This window comes from Notolepis coatsorum (genome assembly GCF_963971535.1).
Source record: "Notolepis coatsorum genome assembly, chromosome: 6".
Taxonomy (NCBI): Eukaryota; Metazoa; Chordata; class Actinopteri; order Aulopiformes; family Paralepididae; genus Notolepis; species Notolepis coatsorum.
Window position 1 is genome coordinate 29,558,630 of NC_140170.1, and position 26,174 is coordinate 29,584,803.

The window sequence follows — 26,174 nt, forward strand, 5'->3', positions numbered from 1 at the left end:
TGCCTCAGTCACAAGGCAATTTTACAACTTTTCAAGATGGCAGATGCTTCGAGAAGCAAGAAAAGCTACAGTCTGGATGAAGTAATTTCCATGACTCAGGGCTCGTCCCCGATTGGTAAGTGATAAGGTTTACTATAATATAGGCCAGGCTATACATGTTGTGTAGTTATTTAGTATTTTACTCTCACAAATTATAGTTGAATTACAAACACAAAATAGTGAATGAATCCAAGCAGAAACGTCTCAAAGGAATGCCATACAAGGGCAAAGGTGGCAACAAAATACCTGCGAAGGCTAAGGGTCCTCCCTGCAATTCAAAGTTCTGTCAACGAGTCAAGACTCGAGACTGCCAATCCATTACAGAAGAACAGAGGCAGTGGATATTTCAGAATGTTTAGCCGGGAAGAACGTCGGTTATACATCAAAACTTTGGTCACAAAGGTTGCCATAAAGCAAAGGAAAGTTGCTGAAGAATCCAGGCGCAATGTGTCATTGTCCTACCAACTTAAACTTCACGATGGAACGAGTCATAAAGTGTGCCAGGCACTTTTTTCTTCTACACTCCCTGAAAGAACCATTAGACACTGGCTGAATGAAGACACCATCGACCATGACAGACAAGCAGCAGCCCTGCGAACTAAATCTGGACCTAAGAGTGGCAAGCATGTAAAGCTGGAAACTGACGTCACAGATTTCCTTAAGGACTGGTTGAAGGCCCTGCCCACTGTTGATTCGCATTACTGCAGAAGCACAGCGACCTACAAAGACAAGAAGTTCCTTCACCCAGGCACAACCATCTCCCAACTACATCGGGAATATCAACAAGCAGCTGCAACTGCTGGAGTGAGGGCCGTTGGGATACGGCATTTTACAGATGTGTTCCATGAAGGAAAGTATTCTGTATTCATTCCTCGAAAAGATCAGTGTGATGTTTGTGTTTCATTCAAGCATGGTAATATCAGTAAGGCCAAATATGATGCACATGTGATGGCAAAAGATGAAGCAAGACAAGAGAAATCCCACAACAAGGATTCTGCAAACAATGAGAAGTCCGTTTGGACAATGGACTTGCAAGCCGTGCTGCTGTGTCCAAAAATCCAAGCCAGCTGCCTGTATTACAAACAAAACTGCAGGTCCATAACTTTACCATCTATGACTTGAAATCAAAGGAAGGGTACTGCTACATGTGGGACAAGACTCAGGGCGATCTCAGTAGCAAAGTATTCGCACACCTTCAATATCGCCATTTTGAAGGTTTGATCAAAGATCATCCAGAAATCAAGGAAATAGTTGTGTGGAGCGATGGTTGTGGTTATCAGAACCGCAATGCAAATGTGGCGAATGCATTTTCTGAGCTTGCCAGGAAATATGGGGTACTAATAACACAGAAGTACCTTGTTGCTGGACACACACAAATGGAGTGTGACAGCATGCATAGTACCATTGAACGTAAAATTATTACGGATATCATCACCCCGAGAGACTACGTGATCATACTCCAGACTGCAAGAATCAGACCATCACCCTACCATGTGAAGGTGGTCAAGCATGATGAAATCCTGAAATTGAATGGCTCTTACATCCTCAGCATCAGACCAGGCAAAAAAGCTGGAGATCCGACTGTACATAATTTGCGGGCTCTTCAGTTTAGCAGTGATGGCAAGGTCCATTACAAGCTATCCTTCTCGGATAACTCCTGGGAAGCACTGCCACAGAGGGTCCAGCTGCCAAACGAGCCGATGACATGGATTAGAATGTTTCCACATGCTCTGCCAATCACAGAGAGGAAGTTTCAGGACCTTCAGTCCATGAAACATGTCATGCCCACCGAGTGTCATCACTTCTTCGATAATTTGCCACATAAATAGGCATCAATCAATAGCTCTGCAAAGAAGAGCTGAAGGGAGAAGTGAGGAGAGGAACATGCCTCCCAGTGTTTGATTTTCCTGCCATTTGTTTGATTTTGAGTGATTTAACTACAATAAAAACCCAGTAAAGAAGAGCTGGGGGGAGAAGTGAGGAGAGGAACATGCCTCCTCAGTGTTTGATTCACCTGGCATGTTTGATTTAGCCAAGAGTGATGTAGGAGCCAAAGCTATATATTTAGGTTATTGTATTATATGAATGTTTATGTTTATTTTTATAACCTTACATTGAAACGGCATTAGGAATATTGATTGGATTTATGCCGCGTTCACGTTACGTGGGAAGAAGCGGAAGAACCAGCTTCCTACTGGGAAAAACCATTCACGTCAGCCTCCTAGTGGTAATTCCTACTAGGACATATGGGATTTTTTTATAGACCCCGGTATCTCCCACTTCGCGTCACGAATTGCGGAAGTATGGATGTGGGCGTTTCATCGAGTCAATGCGTGAAGGCTTCCTAGTTGTAGCAACGAGATGTCCTCTGGTTCTTCCCACGTAACGTGAACGCGGCATTAGATAGTCATTGAACCGTCTTTTTTGTCATAATAGAACATTCTAGAACATTTGTGATGTCACAGTATGATGTCATGACCGAACGTTCTAGAACATTTGTGATGTCACAGTATGATGTCATGATCGAACATTCTGGAACATTGGTGATGTCACCGTATGATGTCATAACCGAACATTCTAGAACATTTGTGTCTCTATAATGTTATTATTATATATTATATAGTCCACAATTCTCTCAGAACAGGCAGTGTGTAGCTTGAAACAGGACTGAACAGATAGACTAAACAACATAGACTGAAGCGTGCATTTCTCAACCAAGGTGCCAAGCCTACAGTTTTGCTGTCGAAAGAGCCGGCTTTACGGCTTTTCCAGTGTGGAGGAATTTTCATGTGTCGAGTCAGCTGTGATTTTGGAGACTGGGAAAATACAGTTTTCTTACCTTGTAGTAGTAACGTGGGTGTGGACAGTATTTTTCTTTATCAACGAACGTACTACTCACGAGTAAGCAACTTTAACCAGTAGAGTGGAACGTCGGCCCTCATAAATGATTTGAGTTGTAACTGTTGAGTTTGTTTTATTGAATTAAAGGGCCAACCACGGCCAAACTGCCCTCTGTCTCCTGAGTCTCTGTGTGCCCTGCTAGTGTGGCTTATCCTTCCCCATTGTCTGTCAAAGAAGTGGGAATAAAAGAAGTGACACGTTTTGCCTAAGTCACTTACTCAAGAAGTAATTTGGCCTAAGTCAGGTTTAAAATGCAAGTCACAACGGCATGTTCATAAATTGGCCTAAGTCATTTATTCCTTTTATGTTACATAATTGATAGACATCGTTATTTTTATGTTAATTGTCTTCTATTGTCATAACATTTGTGTGTGAAATTAATTAATAAATATAATATATTCTATATATGGTTCAGTTTATAATGTTTCCTGAAAAACGAGAAATTATGACTTAGGCCACTATTTTAAGAAGGCGACGATGTGAGGGTTGAACCCTCAAAAGGGGGATTTGTGGTAAATTAGCTAAATGAAACATGATTTTCCCCTATTCTGCATTCTACTGGCCGATCCTGCTGTAAGTGGTAACAGAAAGGCCCTTGGTCTGTATTTTTACAGCTCCCCAAAACATAGGTTTAGATAGTGCAAAAGGCTAAAATCATGCTAAATATTCAATAGATTTCTCTTAGAAAATAAGTAATTACTCATTACAATTGATAAGGCTAAATGGAAACAACTAAAAGTAATATTGATTAGCTTATGCACTGAAACTTGTCAGTAGATCCATAGTAGTCTCCCTGAATAGAAGAAGGTCACAAAGGCCACACACTATTTACACAAGACAGGATAAATTAGCATTAGGACAAATGGCTGTTGTATATCAAAGCGGAACTTTTGAATAGGTCTTGTCAGCAGACGGATGTTTATTGTGATTGAAAAGCCAACTGTACTATAGAAAGTGCTGAGGAGCAGCCCCCGAGTCTGGGAGGTGTAAAGATAAGCCATTTGGTACCTACTTCAAAGAAGAGGTTTCATGTGTCACCCTGGGGCACAGAGCCAGATAGAAACTCCTCACTTGTCTCACAAGGGGATAGAGAATGCAAGTAGATTAAACTCTGTCTTACACACTAAAAACATTAATAACTATACAGGAAAATAGCATCAATATTGAGACAATATGATACAAGTAATTTCAAGACTAATATTGATGTTTTTGGCCATTTGGAAACTGAACTAGACAAATAAGTATGTTTTAAATCAAAGATAAACTATAAAAGTATATTTAGACTACACCTAGAGGCATAATTAATAACTTAAGAACTAAAATGGAATAAATAAATACTCTGGTATTAATCAAAGAACCAAAATTTTGATAATTCATGTAGAAACTTACTAGGAAAATTCTGTAGACTGAAATGGTATATTTTGATAAACCAGAAAGGATTTCCTAGGTTTTAAGTTACCACCGTACAGACAAAATACATTTAAGCATCAAGAAGTAAACTTCTATTGCTACATTCTCCAACTGACAAACCCCTCCCTTGAAAATTCGAATCAGTCCCTAATTTGGCTTTGTCTCAGAAAACTGAAGACCCAAAATGGCGGCAGGCCTGGCTCAAAATGGCCGTCGTCTAGAACAGCCAATTGGGAAGAAGGTGACGCCTCCCAGCGATCGTCATCTGACGAAGCCCTCGGAGGCAAGACCGAGAGTTCTTAAACAGGAGATCCGCCCGAAGACCAGACACACAGCGACACACAGAAACGAGAAAAGACGAAGAAGACGGTCACCACGGCAACCCCGATACATCGAGCAGAGCTTCCTGGTTCCAGCAGAAAAAGATATTTTAGAAATAATTCGACGGCTTGTTGATGCTTTTGACTTTTTATATGGAATTCCAGGTCGTATCTTGTTATAGTGAACGACACTGGAACCAAACCTTAGCCTAGGGTGTAAATAAAACACCCCCGGGGTCTTAAAACGAGCGCTCCTTTGTCAGCTTCAAGCATTCTTTCAATCGGCCGCCGTCTCTTCTCTTTTTACCGGGTGACTTAGTCAGTAGCAGAAGTATAGAACAACGGCAGAGTAATACCACTAGAAATATAGAATACGTCACGGACAGCTGAACTCTTGTTACGATGCTCCTTTTCTCTCATTAACTTATAGGTTAACCCAAAGTCTTTCATTTGTTGAAGAAGACGATACTTTTTAAGAATCGTGCCTGATGACACACTCAGTGGTGGTTTTTGACGCCGTGGGCCAGGAGTTTGTTTGTTTGTCTTCAGCTCTCTTCTGAGGATGTGGTGGAATAGCAGGGCCTTTTGGATTTTCTGATTCCTTACTTTGCTTCCTGATAGCATCTTCTTTGTTTCCGTGCCTGGAGAGTCCAGTGGTGATGTACAGTATTTGTAGCCTTTTTTCAGCACATTATTGTTTTTCTCAGGTTTTTGTAATTTTTTTTTTTTTGTAATCTGTCATTTGTAATCTTCTCTTTCAAAGTTTGTATTTCTCTTGAATGCCTTTTTGGCGTTTTACTTTGTTTCTGTTCCTGTCTGAGAGACTCCCTGCACTGTCTGGCATTGTTATCTAGAATATCCTGATGCTGCACACTATCTGGGGGGGTGTCTGCCTCCAGCACTGCACCTTCACAGGACCTTTTCTGTCGGCACCTTTTCTGGACCTCTCTCCAATATTTTCTCCGATACATTTGTGCCCTGTCTCCCATCTTGTCTATTTCTATTACTCTTTTGTCTTGAACCCTCTTCTTCCATCTTTGTCTTTCCTGCTCTTGCATGGCATGTTTGCTCTCTTCGTCACTGTGTAATGTTTCTCTTCTCTTTCATTGGTACTCTCTATTTCTTCTGCTTCGCTCCTCAACTGACAATTTTTGTCTAGCCATCTTTTCCTATAATACAAAAGTCATGAAAATGTATTAGAATAAGACTATAAAATCAGGTGTCTATTTACTAAACATGATTGATTGATTGACATTAAATCTTAAAGCTGCAGTGCGTAGTTTCTACAACTAGATGTTGCAAACATCCAGTGGAGTCGCGTGGGTAAAATAATAGGGGATGCCAAAAAAAAAAGTTATTAAAAAAAATAAAATATTCGTTTTTTATTTTTTATTTTATTATTTTTACTTAAGCCAAGCAGTCACCATGTACAGTATGGCTTGGCGGCCATTGCCAGTCAAACCAAGCAGTAACCATGTACAGTATGGCTCGGCGGCCACTGCCAGTCAAACCAAGCAGTCACCATGTACAGTATGGCTCGGCGGCCATTGCCAGTCAAACCAAGCAGTAACCATGTACAGTATGGCTCGGCGGCCACTGCCAGTCAAACCAAGCAGTCACCATGTACAGTATGGCTTGGCGGCCATTGCCAGTCAAACCAAGCAGTCACCATGTACAGTATGGCTCGGCAGCGTTACTACTATGAACAAAACAAAGCCAAGAGAACAGTTTTGAACAGTTATTTTTCCAAATAGTTAGCATACTGTAGCATTTAACCCTAGGACGCACCAATATACTAGTTACTGTACTACTAGCATCATGCAACATGACACTTCACTCCTCCTTCACAGGGATGTGACTAATAAACATGACACTGGTTTGGCGCGACCCCGAGTCAGTCGCCATGGGTTTTGCTCAGCAACGAATGTGCACATTTATAGTTATTATGTTTGTTTTTATTACTTTTTTTATCGAAGCATCACTGGCGGGGACGTCATACGACCGTCAGTCACTTATTGACCTAAACTCCGGACTCAAAGGGGAGTTTAGAGACACTTTATCATGCCAAGAATGGCCATCGGAGATCAGGCGGGACAAAGACAACGAGCCGGGAGACAAAGAAGGACGCAAGACAAAGAGAAGACACAGGGGGAAGAGGAGCGGGATCAGATTAAGATTAAGGAAATCTGCTTACCGTCCGGCTATTCCATCCATCTTCCTAGCGAATGCCCGTTCGCTAGAGAGTAAGATGGATGATTTACGTGCACGGTCCGATTCCAGCGAGAGATGAGGGAATGCAATATCCTGTGTTTCACCGAGACCTGGCTGAAACCAGTGACTCCCGATCACAGCATCTCTCCCTCCGACTCCTTCACCATCTTCAGAGCGGATCGTACAGAAGCCTCCGGGAAGAGCATTGGCGGGGGGCTATGCCTTATGACCAACAACGGCTGGACTAGCCCCGGGGAAGTGAAGATACTCTCCCGTTCATGCTCTACCGACATGGAACACATCACGATCCAATGTCGCCCCTTCCATCTTCCGCGCGAATTCACTGCAGTGATAATGACGGCAGTGTACATCCATCCCCAGGCGAATGTCGGCAGGGCGCTAGGGGAACTACACGACCATCTGAACGCGCACCAGATCAAGCATCCGGACGCAGCCATGATCATAGCCGGGGATTTCAATCAGGCAAATCTGAAGAAAGTCATGCCGTCTTTCTTCCAGCACATCGTCTGCTCCACAAGGGGAGGAAATACACTCGACCACTGCTACACCCCGTTTAGAGCCGGATACAAGGCTGTACCGGCTCCACCACTAGCGGGAGCAACAAACACATCGGATCATGCCGCCATCTTTTTGGTCCCAGCGTATAAACAGAGATCACGTGACGCCATCGTGTCACGTGAGGTAAAAAAATGGGACGACCAATCAGAGGCCACGTTTCAAGACGCACTGGATGACGCCGACTGGGGAATGTTCAGGAGGAGTAATAGTGACGTCAGCGATTTCACAGACACTGTAGTGTCATTCATAACAACACTGGCTGATACTATCGTCCCCACAAAGAAGGCGAGGGTGTTCCCAAACCAGAAACCATGGGTGGACAGTACCATCAGAGCAGCCCTGAACTCTCGCACCACTGCTTATAACCGGGGCAGAGAGTCAGGAAACATGGAAGAGTACAAGACAACAGTCTACACTCTGCGCAAGGCTGTCAAACTTGCTAAGAGGACGTATGCCGACAAGATGGAGGCACAAATGGCACAGAATGACACAAGAGGATTATGGCAAGGACTGAGGGCTATAACTGACTACAAAGTCAGCACCCCCTCAATGGGGAGCGACGACGCCTCCCTTGCGGACAAGCTCAACACCTTTTACGCTCGGTTTGGTGCAAACAGTGGCACTGCTAGCCCAACGGCTAGTGACGTCACTGGTGCGCCGGCTGTTGTGGAGGGGGGGGGGCATCCGCGGGGGGGCGGGGACGCTCTCTCATTGACGGTACACAGTGTGAGAAGAGCATTTATGCAGGTGAACACCAGGAAGGCTGCTGGCCCAGATGGAATAACAGGACGCATACTTAAGTCCTGTGCCAACCAGCTAGCCCCTGTGTTCACCGCCATATTCAATCAATCCCTGGCGGAGTCGGTGGTCCCTGCCTGCTTCAAGATGTCTACCATCATCCCTGTCAGGCCACGTGAGCGGATCGGCGCGGCCGAGAAATCCGCTATTCGCTCTTTAAAGCTTGGTCCGCTCCGCTAATCGCTCATGTTGACCCCGCTCCCAAGTCGCTCTCCGCTCGCTCCCCACTCACCTTGAATCGAGCGCTCCCCGCTCCCCGCGCCAGATCGCTCAGCAGTTTTTCTTTTTCTTTTTTGGAGCATGGTGTAAATGAGCTCAAACTACAACAGTCTACACCCCCTGGGCCCCTTAACAATTGTTTGTATTGAGCCGCATTGTAATTGTAGCCATTCTGCAATGTTAAATAACGTTGTTTATCCATTCACTAGTTCTATTAAGCGATGATAGGCTAGCCGAGCCACAATGCTATGGTCGCTGCCATTAACGTTAGCATGTAAGCTAACGTCAACAACAATGGCGTCGATACTTTTTTTAACAGGAGTGAGTGTGGGCGTCATAGATATCTATGGTGGGCGTCTCTACAGTGACGAAGCCTGAACCCTTCTCATTGGTTGAAAATGGCCTTCATGTTTGTACATCGCCATCTGTTGCTTTGGCATTGTACTGCATGTATATATTACATCAACAGTGTTAAACCACTGTGAGCGGCCTGGAGTGGATTGGAGCGGAGGAGAACTCTCGCTCCGGACCTCGTGCCGACTCATTTTAAAACCCACTCCTCGCTCACGTCAAAACAGCCCGCTCCGCGCCCCGCGCCGCTCACGCTCCGATCCGCTCACATGGCCTGATCCCTGTACAGAAGAAACCCTCCCCAACATGTCCAAATGACTACAGACCGGTGGCACTCACCTCTGTGGTCATGAAATGTTTTGAGAGGCTGGTCAAGGACCACATTTGTGCCTCCCTCCCCAGTGATATGGACCCTATGCAATTTGCATACAGGACAAACAGGTCCACTGACGACGCGGTCTCCCAGGTACTGCACAGCACCCTCTCCCACTTTGACCGTCAGAAGGGGGGCTATGTAAGACTGTTGTTCATTGACTACAGCTCAGCGTTCAACACCATAGTCCCCACCAGACTGGTGGACAAGCTGATCGAGCTGGGTCTGAGCTCCGCCCTGAGCGCCTGGGTACTGGACTTTCTGAGTGAAAGACCCCAGGCGGTCAGGGTGGGGGGTCAGACCTCCAACACCATCACCCTGATCATCGGGTCCCCCCAGGGCTGTGTTCTAAGCCCCCTGCTGTACTCACTCTACACACACGACTGTGTGGCCAAGTTCAGCTCCAACTCCATAGTGAAGTTCGCCGACGACACAGTGGTGGTGGGGCTGATCTCGGACAGCGACGAGAAGGCCTACCGGGAGGAGGTTGAGGTACTGGAACGCTGGTGCCAGGACAACAGCCTGCTCCTGAACATTGGTAAAACCAAGGAGCTGATCGTGGATTATAGGAGAGGACAGCAGGAGACACACACACCACTGATGATTAACAGGGCTACCGTGGACAGGGTGAGCAGCTTTAAGTACCTGGGGGTCCACATCTCAGAGGATCTGACATGGTCAACACACATAGACACAGTAGTAAAGAAGGCAAAACAGCGCCTCTACCACCTAGGACAGTTAAGGAAGTTCAGAGTATCGGGGAAGATACTCCAGTCCTTCTACTCAGGAGCTGTAGAGAGCATCTTGACCGGAAACATCACTGCCTGGTATGGAAACAGCACGGCACAAGAAGGCCCTACAGAGAGTGGTGCGCTCAGCCGAGCGTACCACGGGTATTGCACTACCTCCCCTGCAGGTTCTATACAACAAGAGGTGCAAATCCAGAGCCTGCAGGATAATGAAAGACCCTCACCACCCCAATAACAGCCTGTTCCAGCTGCTGAGGTCAGGCAGACGCCTGCGAACCCCAGCTACTAGGACAGAGCGGCTTAGGCTCAGCTTCTTCCCCCAGGCCATCAGAGTCCTGAACAATGAACATTGAGTACCACTGTAACACTTTAGCATGAGCGGGCACACACTCAGGCCGCACGCACCCTCACTTATTGCCAAAAGGAAAGGCCACTTAAATTAGTATTAGCAACAGTAACAGTGTATTGCACTACTATTACTACTACTGTTAACTGTCAACTGTTACCCGTCATTGCACAAATTTATTGTTACCTACTACCTGTTATTGCACAATTTTATTGCACAATTTTTTTTGTATTGGATTCTATTATATGTTATATGTTGTACCAATTGCACATCGTTGCGGGCAAGACCACCCGCATTTCATTGTATATCCGTATGCCGTGACAAATAAAACTCTTGACTTGACTCTTGACTTCACTCCTCTACTGTAAGGACAACTCAGTCATGGCTTTGTCAGTATTCCAATGTACAGTGTACAATGTGTGTGTCCCCCATACCCAACCCCCCCCCCCCCCCCCACCTCCAATGTACAGCAAGCCCCCTCCCACCCAACCCCACCCCACCCACCCAACCTCCTCCAATGTACAGTTTCTATGTCAAATGTATATACACTCTTTTTCTGGACACTTTTGTATCACAAACAGTACTGTATTTGCAAAATCTGATATGTCATAAATGTATAGATGTAGCAGTACTGTCTATCTGTATGTCATGTATGTCATATATGTTATGATGAATTGAAAATGGGGGACCCTGATGTAAACAAGACGAAAGTCTTTCTCTGGTCTGCATCCTCTTAACAATTGAATGTATTGAGCTGTACTGTACCCATTCTGCAATCTGCTAAAGGGGAACTATTTTACTATTTCTTTCACTATTTGGGCACTTTTACACAATTCCTGTGAGTTTATGGAACACCTCTGTAATTTTAAAAATGTTTTAATTAATTGTTTTGTATTTCTAATCAAGTCCTCAAAAACAGCATTTTTCTACCTCAAGATCTTAAGCCGTTTTGAGGCTGGGCTCCAACCACGGTGGGAACTGTGTGGAGTGTGTGGCGGCATCTGCCACATTATCATGCAGCTGTGTCTCTCTGACATCACAAATCAGCACATTTTCAAATGACTCAGTTCAGTGAGGGTGAATATTGTGAGAGGAGAATTGGAAGAATGCGCCAATATGAGAATTAGAGACATAGATCATATTAATATAAGTCCACATAGCTAGGAAACAATGCTAAACACTGAAAAAGGCCATTTATAAGATAGTTCCCCTTTAATAAACTTTTCAATCAATCAATCAATCAATCAATCAATCAATCAATCAATCACTCAGTTAGCATCCAAGCTAGCCATAACGTTACATTAGTAGCTCTAGCTTAGCATGCAAGCTACAGTAGAAACTGCATCTTACCTGGTCAATAAACTTGCTCTTCCTGGACAGATAGATAATATCCACAGTCACAGTGGTGTGCTGTGCTGCTTGTCCTCAATAAATGTCCCGCCGGCTAAAACTAAGTGGCTAATAAAGTGCTAAATGTTTGATAATAGAATACAGGATTAGTCTGAATGTGCCTGCTGTTAATAAAATTTTCAAACAATCAATCAATCAATCAATCCCGCGAGGGGATGACGTCACCTATGGTTCAGCCGTTGTCACGTGATTCACGTTAGATGCCAGTATGTAGACTCAAAACTAATTATTCCTTCTCAAAGCCCCGTTTTAAGGTGTGGGCAGTGCTTTAGTCAGCTCGATTGCTCGAATCGGATTGGCCAGTATTGGTTTAACATGGAACGCTGGAGAAGGACATCCCGCCTCCCTCCTCTCCACTCTCCTCTGCTCTGCTGCAGTAGGCACAGTGTGTTAGAGAGAGTGAGAAGGAGAAGAGGGATACATTTAAAAAAAATAAAAAATTATAACTCAGATGATATTTTTTTTATTATTATTGTAAACTATATAAAAAAATAATATATATTTTTTTTTCATATTTCATATTTGATATTAATTCATATTTTCATTTAGAGAGGCCTGGCTTCCGTTGGCTTCCATGAGGATTCGCCACTGCAAACATCTTCACACTGGCTTGTGCAGACAACATCCATGTTCAGTGGAAGCAGTGGGAGCAAATTCAAGAAGACAGTCATTCCAATATTCCTAGGGTATATTAGAACTGATACGATTGTGACAACTGGCTAGCAACAAATTATCCTGTTGATCACTCCATACCATAATGTATTACACTATGGATGGAAAGTCAGAGAAAGGATGATGCAGCAATCTAGACACGCATGGACCAGTCCTATATTAAGAATTATTATAAAGATATTAAGATGAAATATCCACAGTTTACCACCGTGCACCTTTGCTCTGATGATCTAAGTAAACAGTATAAGAACAAGAATAACTGTTTTCTTCTGTCTTGTATCCCTTCTGGGATATGAAAGGGCAACATGGAACTCCTTCCCCGCTCTATAAGAGGCAAGAGTGTAGATGTTTGGTAGTGAAAACTACACACTGCACCATATTTTACATCAATCAATCAATCAACGTAGACAAGTGATATATTTATATTTATTTATTAACAGATGTGCTGGGAAAGTAAGACAATTATTCAATAAGCAGACCACAGCCTGCCCATGCTCTAAAATTCAGAAGTGTATTGTAATGCATGCTATTATATGCACACTTCTGTACAGATAAAACTCTGAAATAACATTTAAATCCTTTACCGTGTTCAAAAATAGTATAATAATAGCATATTATGAGGTTATTGATGGATTTTTCAACTCTGTTAGCTTACACGTCAACTCCGTCAGACACAAAATCTGATGGAGTTGACGTCTGACGGAGTTGACAAAAGGGCACACATTTTCCCTCCAAGCCTGTATTGTGCACTGCAGCTAGCTAGTTTTTTTGGCAGTTGCTAGCTGTCTTAATAATCTCACTGAAACACTTGAATTCAATAATCTATTGTTTTTCAAAAGTATAATAACGGAGAGACAGTGTTGCATTCACCACATTCAGGGGAAGGAAAAGGGGTCCTCAGGGATAGAGCTGACCATGCTATTGCCTAATTTAATTAGGTTTATGAAAAGGTCTGACAGAGTTGACATAAAATGAGGACACAACTTTGATAGGTAGATTTCTATGGAAAATATTATTTGAGTTTCATGGCATGCATTGTTTTATACATGTATAACCCTTATCTTTGATTTGAAATATTTGATATGTATGTTTTCAGTGAAGAGGTCTTTCAAGCTTTTTTGGGATGGTCAATAATGTGACCCCTTGCTGAGGACAAGATAATTAACATGGGAGCTTCTAACCACAGAGTATACATTTAAACAAATATCCCCCAAAAAACAAATATATGTGCTAAAATACACAATACCTTTAGATGTACCTTTGTGAGTATGTCAATCATTATGAATTTATTTATTTTTTATATAAATTAGACTTTTCTATGTAGGACATGTTTCGTCCCAACTCTCAAGAATCAGTGATAAAGAATAATATTTTTTATTAGCTAGTTTTTGTTTATCCAGTTGCTTTAGCAACATGGACACTGAGACAGCAGCACTGGTAGCAGCAGGCATTTTCCTTCCCTCACTATGAATTGAAAATGGGGGACCCTGATGTAAACAAGACAAACGTCTTTCTCTGGTCTGCATCCCCTTAACAATTGTGTGTATTGAGCCGTACTGTATTGTACCCATTCTGCAATCTGTTAAATAAAGTTTTCATTCATTCATTCATTCATTCAATAAATGTCTATATGAATTGAAAATGGGGGACCCTGATGGAAACAAGACAAAAGTCTTTCTCAGGTCTGCATCCCCTTAACAATTGTGTGTATTGAGCCGTACTGTATTGTACCCATTCTGCAATCTGTTAAATAAAGTTTTCATTCATTCATTCATTCATTCATTCATTCATTCATTCATTCATTCATTCATTCATTCATCATTCACACGCATGCTTGCGTGCTGTTATGATTGTGGGCTCTTTTGAGCAGGTGTAATTACATGTGCCCACCACCCGATGGGAGCGTTTCTCATTTATAACAAACAAAGATGACAGTAGATGTCCACTGAAGATAACAACACGTGACTCTAGTGTTCTGAGATGTAATCGCTCAAATCCCAGACTAACTCTGGAGAAGCTGATCACACACATCAACAGAAAATAGGATTTATTGATCATCTCATGGCTGTCTGTGTCTGTTAATTATATTGAAACCATGTTCGATTAAGGGCTTTGTAGACCAATAGGCAGACCAGGCTGCAGAAACAAATTAGTGGGGGGGCATAACATGTTCTCGGGGGGGCACAATGGTTTTTCAACACAGGTTCCCTTTTATACGGTTCAGCTGGGACAGCGGCGCTGTGGCTTGCTTGGCGCTGCCCACGGTGCTGAACTAAACAGCAGAGAGACAATTGAAAAATCTAATTTCTCTCTATCTTAAGAACTTTCACTTATACAAAAACAGACTGAACGGATATATATAACAGACCTGCTGGGGCAGCGGACTGAGAGCAGGGGACACAAACAGGCTGGATAAGATGGTCAATAAGGCCAGTAGTGTGGTTGGGGTGGAGCTGGACTCTAGCGAGGGTGGCGGAGAGGAGGAACCTTGCTAAGCTCCAGGCCATCAGGAAAAACTCCTCCCACCCACTATACACAGACTTGGCTGACAGGAGGAGCATGTTATAGGCTCACACTACCTAAATGCAGCACTGAACGGCACAGGAAGTCCTTCATTCCGACAGCCATCAGACTTTACAATGCATCACTGTGCCTCACTGCATCACTGAGCACAGAGTGGCAGTTACCATCTTCCTGGACTCTTACTTTTTAAACAGCACTGTGCAATATTACACCTACTGTAGACTTCAGTATATTTTTACTGTATTTATTTACTGTATCTTTTATTCTATTTTTGTTCTATTTCATTTTATTAGGCCATTTGTTTTGTTATTCTTATTTGTGACTTGTTCTGTCTAAATGTTTAATGTTGAGTGATTTGCAGTGTCATATTTCCCTCAGGATAATACATTTCTATTCTATTCTATATCTTTGAAAAGTCTCCATTTATTCAACACTTCTGAATTCACTGACAAACTGAACTGAACTGACAAAAATAAGGTGCATAAAAAAGCAAAAAAAAAATCCTCCACAGGCTACTCACCATCATAAGTAAAGAGGCAAGCGGTGTTTGGGGACAGAGTGAAATCTTCTTAAAACACTGCCCCTCCACTCATTCCTGAACTTTTTTGTTAAGTCCTTCTCAAATGCCAACTGAATTAAATTGGCCTTAGTTGCGTCGATGAAGCATACTAAGGCAATGTTCTGTAAAGACGTTCTTGAGGATAGAAAACGAATTCTCACAGAGTGCCGTGCTAGCTTCAGTAGTGTTGTTGTTGACATCAGTGCCCACTAGGGCTGTCCCCGACTAAGGATTTGGATAGTTGACTTTGATTGAAAAAAAAACAAAAAAAAAAAACATTTCTTTTACCAGGGTGGGCACAGCTGACTCAGTGGGCGGGCCCGGCCCCCTAATGCCTGCCCATGGCGCCGGGACTGCCAATAGGAGGACCTTGAAGTCTATTCTATAGCGCACCGGGAGCCAGTGGAGGGAGGCAAGAACAGGGGTGATGTACAGGGCAGGTAGTTGTAGCTCTGAGTGAGCTGTGTATCTTTGCCCTGTATGGGATGTTTGGGGAGTGGTTACCATGGTTACCTGCTGCCTTGCTGGGGGAAGGATTCTAAACATTCTCTGAGAAGTTGACACCTAGTTTACTAGTAGAGGACTTTACATAGAGACTGCTAGTTTACTAGTAGAGGACTTTACATAGAGACTGCTAGTTTACTATTTACATAGAGACTGCTAGTTTACTAGTAGAGGACTTTACATAGAGACTGCTAGTTTACTAGTAGAGGACTTTACATAGAGACTGCTAGTTTACTAGTAGAGGACTTTACATAGAGACTGCTAGTTTAATAGTAGAGGACTTTACTTAGAGACTGCTAGTTTACTAGTAGAGGACTTTACATAGACACTGCTAGTTTACTAGTAGATTACTTTACATAGAGACTGCTAGTTTACTAGTCGAGGACTTTACATAGAGACTGCTAGTTTACTAGTAGAGGACTTTACACAGAGACTGCTAGTTTACTAGTAGAGGACTTTACATAGAGACTGCTAGTTTACTAGTCGAGGACTTTACATAGAGACTGCTAGTTTACTAGTAGAGGACTTTACACAGAGACTGCTAGTTTACTAGTAGAGGACTTTACATAGAGACTGCTAGTTTACTAGTAGATTACTTTACATAGAGACTGCTAGTTTACTAGTCGAGGACTTTACATAGAGACTGCTAGTTTACTAGTAGAGGACATTACACAGAGACTGCTAGTTGACTAGTAGAGTACTTTACATAGAGACTGCTAGTTTACTAGTAGAGAACTTTACATAGAGACTGCTAGTTTACTAGTCGAGGACTTTACATAGAGACTGCTAGTTTACTAGTAGAGGACTTTACACAGAGACTGCTAGTTTACTAGTAGAGGACTTTACACAGACTGCTAGTTTACTAGTAGAGGACTTTACATAGAGACTGCTAGTTTACTAGTAGATGACTTTACATAGAGACTGCTAGTTTACTAGTAGAGGACTTTACATAGAGACTGCTAGTTTACTAGTAGATGACTTTACATAGAGACTGCTAGTTTACTAGTAGAGGACTTTACATAGAGACTGCTAGTTTACTAGTAGAGGACTTTACATAGAGACTGCTAGTTTACTAGTAGAGGACTTTACATAGAGACTGCTAATTTAATAGTAGAGGACTTTACATAGAGACTGCTAGTTTAATAGTAGAGGACTTTACATAGAGACTGCTAGTTTACTAGTAGAGGACTTTACATAGAGACTGCTAGTTTACTAGTAGAGGACTTTACATAGAGACTGCTAGTTTACTAGTAGAGGACTTTACACAGAGACTGCTAGTTTACTAGTAGAGGACTTTACATAGAGACTGCTAGTTTACTAGTAGAGGACTTTACATAGAGACTTCTAGTTTACTAGTAAAGGACTTTACATAGAGACTGCTAGTTTACTAATAGAGGACTTTACACAGAGACTGCTAGTTTACTAGTAGAGGACTTTACACAGAGAATGGTAGTTTACTAGTAGATGACTTTACATAGAGACTGCTAGTTTACTAGTAGAGAACTTTACATAGAGACTGCTAGTTTACTAGTAGAGAACTTTACATAGAGACTGCTAGTTTACTAGTAGAGGACTTTACACAGAGACTGCTAGTTTACTAGTAGATGACTTTACATATAGACTGCTAGTTTACTAGTAGAGGACTTTACATAGAGACTGCTAGTTTACTAGTAGAGGATTTTACATAGAGACTGCTAGTTTACTAGTAGAGGGCTTTACATAGAGACTGCTAGTTTAATAGTGGAGGACTTTACATAGAGACTGCTAGTTTAATAGTAGAGGACTTTACATAGAGACTGCTAGTTTACTAGTAGAGGACTTTATATAGAGACTGCTAGTTTACTAGTAGAGGACTTTACATAGAGACTGCTAGTTTACTAGTAGAGGACTTTACATAGAGACTGCTAGTTTACTAGTAGAGGACTTTATAGACTGCTAGTTTACTAGTAGAGGACTTTACATAGAGACTGCTAGTTTACTAGTAGAGGACTTTACATAGAGACTGCTAGTTTAATTGATGATTGATTGATTGATTGATTGATTGAAACCTTTATTAACAGATTACCGAATGGGTACAATACAGTACAGCTCAATACACACAATTGTTAAGGGGATGCAGACCAGAGAAAGACTTTCATCTTGTTTACATCAGGGTCCCCCATTTTCAATTCATCAGGACATATATGACATACACAACATACAGATAGACAGTACTGTTACATCTATACATTTATGACATACGAGATTTGCAAATACAGTACGATCGGAGCTCGAGTCTGCCAGATGAGGAGCAATCAGCGCGGCTGCAAGAGATCACCTCATCAAGCGTTCCCTACTTCAACTGGCAGATCCCGTCATCCGACGTCGCAGTGTTAAACTGCCTACCTAGGTACGACGATGCTAACTGAAGACCAGCTGTAGCTGCCCCTGTTTATTCACACGACGCTACCTGAAGACCAGCTGTAGCTGCCCCTGTTTATTCATACGACGCTACCTGAAGACCAGCTGTAGCTCCCCCTGTTTATTCACACGACGCTACCTGAAGACCAGTTGTATCTCCCCCTGTTTATTCACACGACGCTACCTGAAGACCAGCTGTAGCTACCCCTGTTTATTCACACGACGCTACCTGAAGACCAGCTGTAGCTCCCCCTGTTTATTCACACGACGCTACCTGAAGACCAGCTGTATCTACCCCTGTTTATTCACACGACGCTACCCGAAGACCAGCTGTAGCTACCCCTGTTTATTCCTTCCCTAACCTTTTGTTTCTTGTGCTCCAGGACTTCGCTCCAGCGTCCTTCCACCCTGACGTCTCGAGCTCCAGCGCTCTTCCGCCCTGACGTCTCGAGCTCCAGCGTCCTTCCACCCTGACGTCTCGAGCCCCAGCGTCCTTCCACCCTGACGTCTCGAGCCCCAGCGCCCTTCCACCCTGACGTCTCGAGCCCCAGCGTCCTTCCACCCTGACGTCTCGAGCTCCAGCACCCTTCCACCCTGACGTCTCGAGCCCCAGCGTCTTTCCACCCTGACCTCTCGAGCTCCAGCGTCCTTCCACCCTGACGTCTCGAGCCAAGCAAAGAGGACTCCTGCTCACTCTCTCAAGCGCAAGACCAGTGCCCTCTCTCTCTCGCTGCCGACAGCTGCACTGAAGTGCACCTGCTCTCATTCTTCTCCCCCCCAAGAACATTCTAACCTCTGTGTTGTTCACATTCCTGTTTCATTCCTGTTATACTCTGCTTGGTTGGGAAGAATAATTAAAGAACCCTAAAACCTCTCCATTCTCTCCTCCTGTGTTTTGCTATTGGGCTCCGCAAGAACCCCATCCTCACAGAACACTGCGACCATGATGTCGGACCCAGCAGCACAGGAAGCCGGTGAATGGAGCACCAACATCCAGGCCGTCAACGGACACGCCAGTCTGGTAAACCAACACTCACTAATACTGGATGAAACTATTGCCCAACTCAGCGCTCTCATTCTCGGCGCCGCGGAGCGAGACAAACGATTTGAGCGTTTTCGAAGCTTATTTAACAGCCCAGCCAGTTCCGCCTGCTGTCTCTCCACTCGTAGTATCCCAGTCCCGGGAACCTCACGTACCCTCACCAGAGCGCTACGACGGAAACGTTGCCAAATGTCGTGCCTTCCTCTTCCAATGCTCTTTAGTATTTGGGCAACAGCCTCTAACATTCCAGAGCGACAAATCCAAAATATCCTACCTGTCTGGTTTGCTGACGGGGCCCGCGTTAGAATGGGCGACAGCCCTCCACTTCAGTAATTCCCCCCTCTGCAATTCGTACTCCGGGTACATCGCCCACATGCAAACGGTCTTCGACCATCCTCCCGGTGGTTCGGATAGAACGGCCGCCTTGTTTACCATCCACCAAGGACACCGTAGTGTGAGCGAGTACGCTATCGAATTCCGTATTCTGGCAGCGGGTCCCCAGTGGAATGATGAACCATTACGCGGAGCCTTTCGCCAGGGCCTCAGCGAAGTTCTAAAGGACGAATTGGTGTCGAAAGAGAAGCCTACTTCCCTTGACAACTTGATTAACTTAGCCAGAGAGCTGAGCACGCGTCTCCGGGAACGCCGCCGTGAAAAGGCCAGCACCATCAACAGTGTCCCGCTGCAGAGCCGTAGGGCCGCAGAGCAGTAGCGCCCCGTTAATGGTGTCCCGCTGCAGAACCGCAGAACCGACGATTCGGAGCCCATGGACCTCGACCGCTCTCGCCTTCCTCTCCGCGAACGCCATCACAGACTCAGGTCAGGGGCATGTCTGTACTGCGGGCAACTAGGACACTCCATCGCCTCATGTTCGGTTCGCCCAAACGATGGGGCTCGACAGTGACGCTGGGCACATGCACGAGCCTTAAATTTGTTCCCAGTTCCGGTCCGAATATGCAATTCAGTGCCACGCTTTACCACAACGATCAATCCCTCCCTCTGTCCGCGCTGGTCGACTCGGGCGCAGACGAAAACATCATCGACGCTGGGGTAGTGTCCCACTACCACATTGCCACAGACGCCTTACCCATCCCCCGAGATGCCCAAGGCCTAAACGGGAAGTTGCTCTCGCAAATAACTCGCCACACCACGCCTCTCCGCCTTCAACTCTCCGGGAATCATAGCGAGGAGATCCGTTTTCACGTCACTGATTCCCCCCATAACCCAATTGTTCTAGGCATGCCTTGGCTAAAGCTACACAACCCTGTAATAAATTGGCCAATGGGCTCAGTCACAAGCTGGAGTGCTCACTGTCACGCCTCTTGTCTCCGGTCGGCGCGGTCACCACTGGGAGCCACTGGTTCTCCCGTTCCCAACGAACCTGTTGACCTTTCGACTGTTCCTCCAATTTACCATGACCTAGAGGCTGTGTTCAGTAAACAACAAGCTCTCTCCCTACCTCCTCTTCGCCAGTACGACTGTGCTATAGACCTGCTCCCGGGAGCCCCGCTCCCCGCTAGCCGCCTCTCACGCCCAGAGAGAGAGTCTATGGAGAAGTACGTCCATGAGTCCCTGGCCTCGGGCATTATTACCCCCTCCTCCTTTCCTGTCGGCGCGGGCTTCTTTTTTGTGTCCAAAAAGGACCACTCCCTTCGCCCCTGTATCAATAACATCACAGGGTCTCAATAACATCACGGTTAAGAACAAGTACCCCCTGCCTTTGATTAACTCTGCTTTCGAACCCCTGCAAGGCGCCACCATTTTCTCGAAGTTGGACCTCAGAAATGCCTATCATCTGGTCCGCATCCGGGAGGGAGACGAATGGAAGACGGCCTTCAAGACCCCGCTCGGCCACTTCGAGTACAAGGTGATGCCTTTTGGGTTGACCAACGCCCCTGCTGTCTTCCAGGCCCTTGTCAATGACGTTCTCCGTGATGTCCTGAACCGCTCTGTCTTTGTCTATCTGGACGACATCCTGATTTTCAGCGCCTACTAGAGAACAAGCTCTTGGTCAAGGTGGAGAAATGTGTATTCCATGTCTCCTCCATCGGGTTCCTCGGCTACATCATCGAGGGCGGCAAGATCCGGGCGGACCCCGAGAAGATCAAGGCGGTGACCGACTGGCCCCGTCCCACCAACGTCAAGCAGCTCCAACGCTTCCTGGGGTTTGCTAACTTCTACCGGTGTTTCGTCAGGGACTACAGCCGGGTCACTGCACCCCTTACTCAACTCACCTCGCCTTCCGTGCCCTTCGTCTGGTCGGACAGAGTGGACTCCGCCTTCGCCGAGCTGCGCCAGCGCTTCACCTCCGCGCCCATCCTCGTTCAGCCGGACACGTCCCGCCAGTTCGTGGTGGAGGTGGACGCGTCAAGTACCGGAGTGGGGGCGGTCCTTTCCCAACTCTCCGCTCTCGACCAGAGACTGCACCCCTGTGCCTTCTTCTCTCGCCTCCTGACCCTGGCAGAGGTCAATTACGATATCGGGAACCTGGAGCTCCTGGCAGTCAAACTGGCACTGGAGGAGTGATCGGAGACCCCCTTCCTGGTCTGGACTGACCACAAGGACCTCGCCTACGTCCAGATGGCCAAGCGCCTGAACTCCCGCCAGGCACGCTGGGCACTGTTCTTCACCAGGTTCAATTTCACCCTGACCTACAGGCCTGGCTCCAAGAACACCAAGCCAGACGCCCTCTCCAGGCAGTTCGTCCCCGAGGAGGGTTCCGCACACCCGGACACCATCCTTCCTTCCTCCTGCCTGGTGGCCGCCGCCACCTGGGAGATCCAGTCTGTCGTCCGGGAGGCCCAGCGCGTCCAGCCTGATCCAGGTAACGGTCCACCTAACCAGCTTTTTGTCCCCGACCTTGTCCGCTCCCAGGTGCTCCAGTGGGTCCACGCCTCCCGGTTCGCCTGTCATCCTGGGATCAACCGTACCCTGTCCCTGTTGAAGCGACACTTCTGGTGGGTCACCATGAGGGAGGACACCCGCGACTTCATCCTTGCGTGCACCGTCTGTGCCCGTGGAAAGGCTTCCCACCAACCACCAGCCGGGCTCCTCAGGCCGCTCCCTGTTCCAGGTCGGCCTTGGTCGCACGTCGCCCTGGACTTCGTCACCGGACTGCCTCCCTCACACGGTAACATAGTCATTCTCACCATCGTGGACCGGTTCTCGAAGGCCGTGCATTTTGTTGCTCTCCCCAAACTCCCCTGTGCTTCAGAAACCGCGGACATGATGGTGCTCCACGTCTTCCGTCTCCACGGGATCCGCAGTTTATCTCCCAGGTATGGAAGGCCTTCTGACGGTCCCTGGGAGCCACAGTCAGCCTCTCCTCCGGGTTCCACCCACAGACCAACAGTCAGTCGGAGCGGGCCAACCAGGACCTGGGATCCGCCCTCCGCTGCGTGATCACCCGGGACCCCTCCGGCTGGAGTACGTTCCTGCCGTGGATCGAGTATGCCCACAACTCGCTGTCCTCCGCGGCCACAGGTCAGTCTCCCTTTGAGTCCTCCCTGGGCTACCAACCCCCACTGTTCCCTGCACAGGAAGAGGAGATCGCCATGCCTTCGGTGCAGGACCACCTTAGCCGCTGCAGGACCACCTTCGCCGCTGCAGGACCACCTTCGCCGCTGCAGGAGGATATGGGAGGACACGAGGGCCGCGCTGCTCCGCACCGCTGAGCAGAATCGTCGCTTCGCCGACCGCCACGGGACTCCGGCTCCCGACTACCAACCAGGTCAGATGGTTTGGCTCTCGTCCCGAGACCTTCCACTCAAGTCCTTGTCCCGCAAACTCACCCCCCGTTTTGTTGGTCCGTATAAAATCCTGTCCATTATTAACCCCTCGGTCGTTAAGCTCCAGCTCCCCGCCATCATGCGCATTCACCCCTCCTTCTATGTGTCGCAGCTGAAGCCGGTTCTCTCCAGTCCCCTGTCTCCTCCTGCTCCAGAGCCTCCTCCTCCGCTGATCATCGATGACCACCCGGCCTACATCGTCCGCCAGCTGCTGGACGTGCGTCCTCGTGGTTGTGGGTACCAATAACTCGTGGACTGGGAGGGCTACGGCCCAGAGGAGCGCAGCTGGGTCTCCCGAGGGATGATCCTGGACCCTGAGGTACGACGACGCTACCTGAAGACCAGCTGTAGCTGCCCCTGTTTATTCATCTACCTGAAGACCAGCTGTATCTACCCGTTTATTCCTTCCCTAACCTTCTGTTTCTTGTGCTACAGGACCTCGCTCCAGGGCTCTTCCACCCTGACGTCTCGAGCCCCAGCGTCCTTCCACCCTGACGTCCCGAGCCAAGCAAAGAGGCTCTCAAGCGCAAGACCTGTGCTCTCTCTCTCTCGCTGCCGACAGCTGCACTGAAGTGCACCTGTTGTGAAGGATCAGATTAAACCGAATATATATATTTATTTATGGGTATATATTTAATAGTATTTGTATATCGTTTGATATCCCTTGTATATTCCTTGTACATATACACTGAATATCCCTTTGGTCTACTAACAGCCCATAATAGTTTCATTCTCTCATTGGACAAGAACTTGGCGCCAGCAGCCAAGCCCCTTGGTTCAAGTTCAATCGTGCCGACGAACATGTCGTTACTAGCCCGGTTCCGCGTAGGAATACGTCTGGCAAAATACGAATGGTACTATTTGTTCACAGCGCATATATATATGGCGCAAGTAAAGTAGAACTTTCTTTTAGTCCCTTAGCCCTTAGTTCTTTACCCTCCAACCTAGTGGCAAGACGTTAAGCCTCACCCACGATACACGTGTGGTGCAGTATGGTCAACTTGGCCTCTGAATGGCATTGAGACATCGTGTGGATCAATAGTTGAATTGTCATAGTTTGGCACTATACCGTCGAGTGGGACGTATTTCTATTAAGTTAATAATAGTCTATTATGTATGGTGCATCGTTCGGTTAGAGTTATAAAGTGAGCAGTACCCCCATCGTTTCCTCGCGTTATCTAGAGTCTTAACCAGGCTGGGCAGACCACGTGTGGTGCTTTCATCCGAGGAGTTCTGGGCCAGGACGAGTGGACCTGCACATTGGATTACCTTACCCGGATTACGGCGAGCCCTACACGGCTTGGATTATCTACTTGCTTTGGGTGCTTTGATTATGCCATGGATAACAGCCAACACTGGTAAGTGTTGGAACTACCCCCGAGAGGAGTCCAGGTGAGACGGCGCTCTAACCCGAGTGAGGTCGCCTCACGTCTCTTCGTTGTGGACCGGCAGCTACCGTCTACAAGAGGGCCCAACTGTATTCATCTGTGGACCAAGGTTCTGTGGGCACCGTGTTGATTATGCCATGGATAACAGCCAACACTGGTAAGTGTTGGAACTACCCCCGAGAGGAGTCCAGGTGAGACGGCGCTCTAACCCGAGTGAGGTCGCCTCACGTCTCTTCGTTGTGGACCGGCAGCTACCGTCTACAAGAGGGCCCAACTGTATTCATCTGTGGACCAAGGTTCTGTGGGCACCGTGTTCAGCACTCTGAATTCTCCCAAGAAATCGTTGGCCAGATGGGATATCGCCAGCGGCTCTCCTAACCCCCCCCCCCCCTACTGACTTACAACCAGCGGGACCCCCTTTAGTATATCCAGCTATAATCATTAAGTACCATCGCTATAGTTCCCTAAAGAACCAGGTTGTATACTTGCTTCCTGCGTAACCAGAGATTGGACATTCAATGTTGATTTGCCTACGAATACTCATTTGCCTTACAAGTGCATTCAAATCATAAATGTCATTACGTGAACGTTGTATATACCCTTTGCTATATATTAAATATTCGACGGATACATTTGTGTGGACTTGGTTTCATGGTGGGAAAGTGTTCATCATATCTATATCATGTACTGTGTGGCCAGTAGTTAAAGTACATAAAGCGGTAGTGGTTTAATGATACCATACTTATCAATACAGTCAGGGAATTGTACCCCTCAGTTACAATTGGTCCTTCGAGCCGGAGGGTAACTAGTGTAATATTAATATAGTGTTATTAATATTGAAATGGCCTATGATGAACACTCCACGAAACGGTCCTCCTAACGTAGAACGCCCGCGGCGCAGACGACAGCCACCTCCGTACTTAGAGGATTACGCTGTCAGTCAACTACCTAGCCTTCTACAAACGGTAAACGCGGTAAAAGTAGAAAGTAAAATTATGTCTGACCTTAACGACCAGGTTACCCGGACCACAGAGGCCCTAGTGGGTTCTAATGTAACTGACCAAGCTCACGGTGGGGACCAGGAGGGAGCTGACATGCCTTTACCCCCCGCCAATACCGAAGAAGTAGTCCCCGACCAGCCCCGGGAGGAAGACAACCCTACAGAGAGAGAACTCTGCACGGAAGAAGAGGAGGAGAGCGCCGAGGAAATAGAGCTCCAGGACTCCCCAACGAGTACCGCCAGGAGCGGCTCACCTCTACAACCGTCTTCCCCCAGCGAAGCGGAGAGGATGCTATCACAGGCGTTCCTCGTCAGCCTGACAGCCTCTACCGAACGCGATCGACTCCAGGGTGAACGCGATCGACTTCAGGGTGAACGCGATCGACTCCAGACACAGCAACGGAGCGAAGAAGAGCGCATACGCCTGGAGATGAGACGCCTTCAGACGGAAGAGAATATGGCAAGAGACCGAGCAGACACCCAGCGTGCCGCTGCCGGTGCCCAAAGAGAAGCAGAGCGCGACCTCGCTCTCATCCAGCGCGAAACCGAGCGCGACAGACTACAAGCCGAGCGCGACAAGCTACAAGCGCAA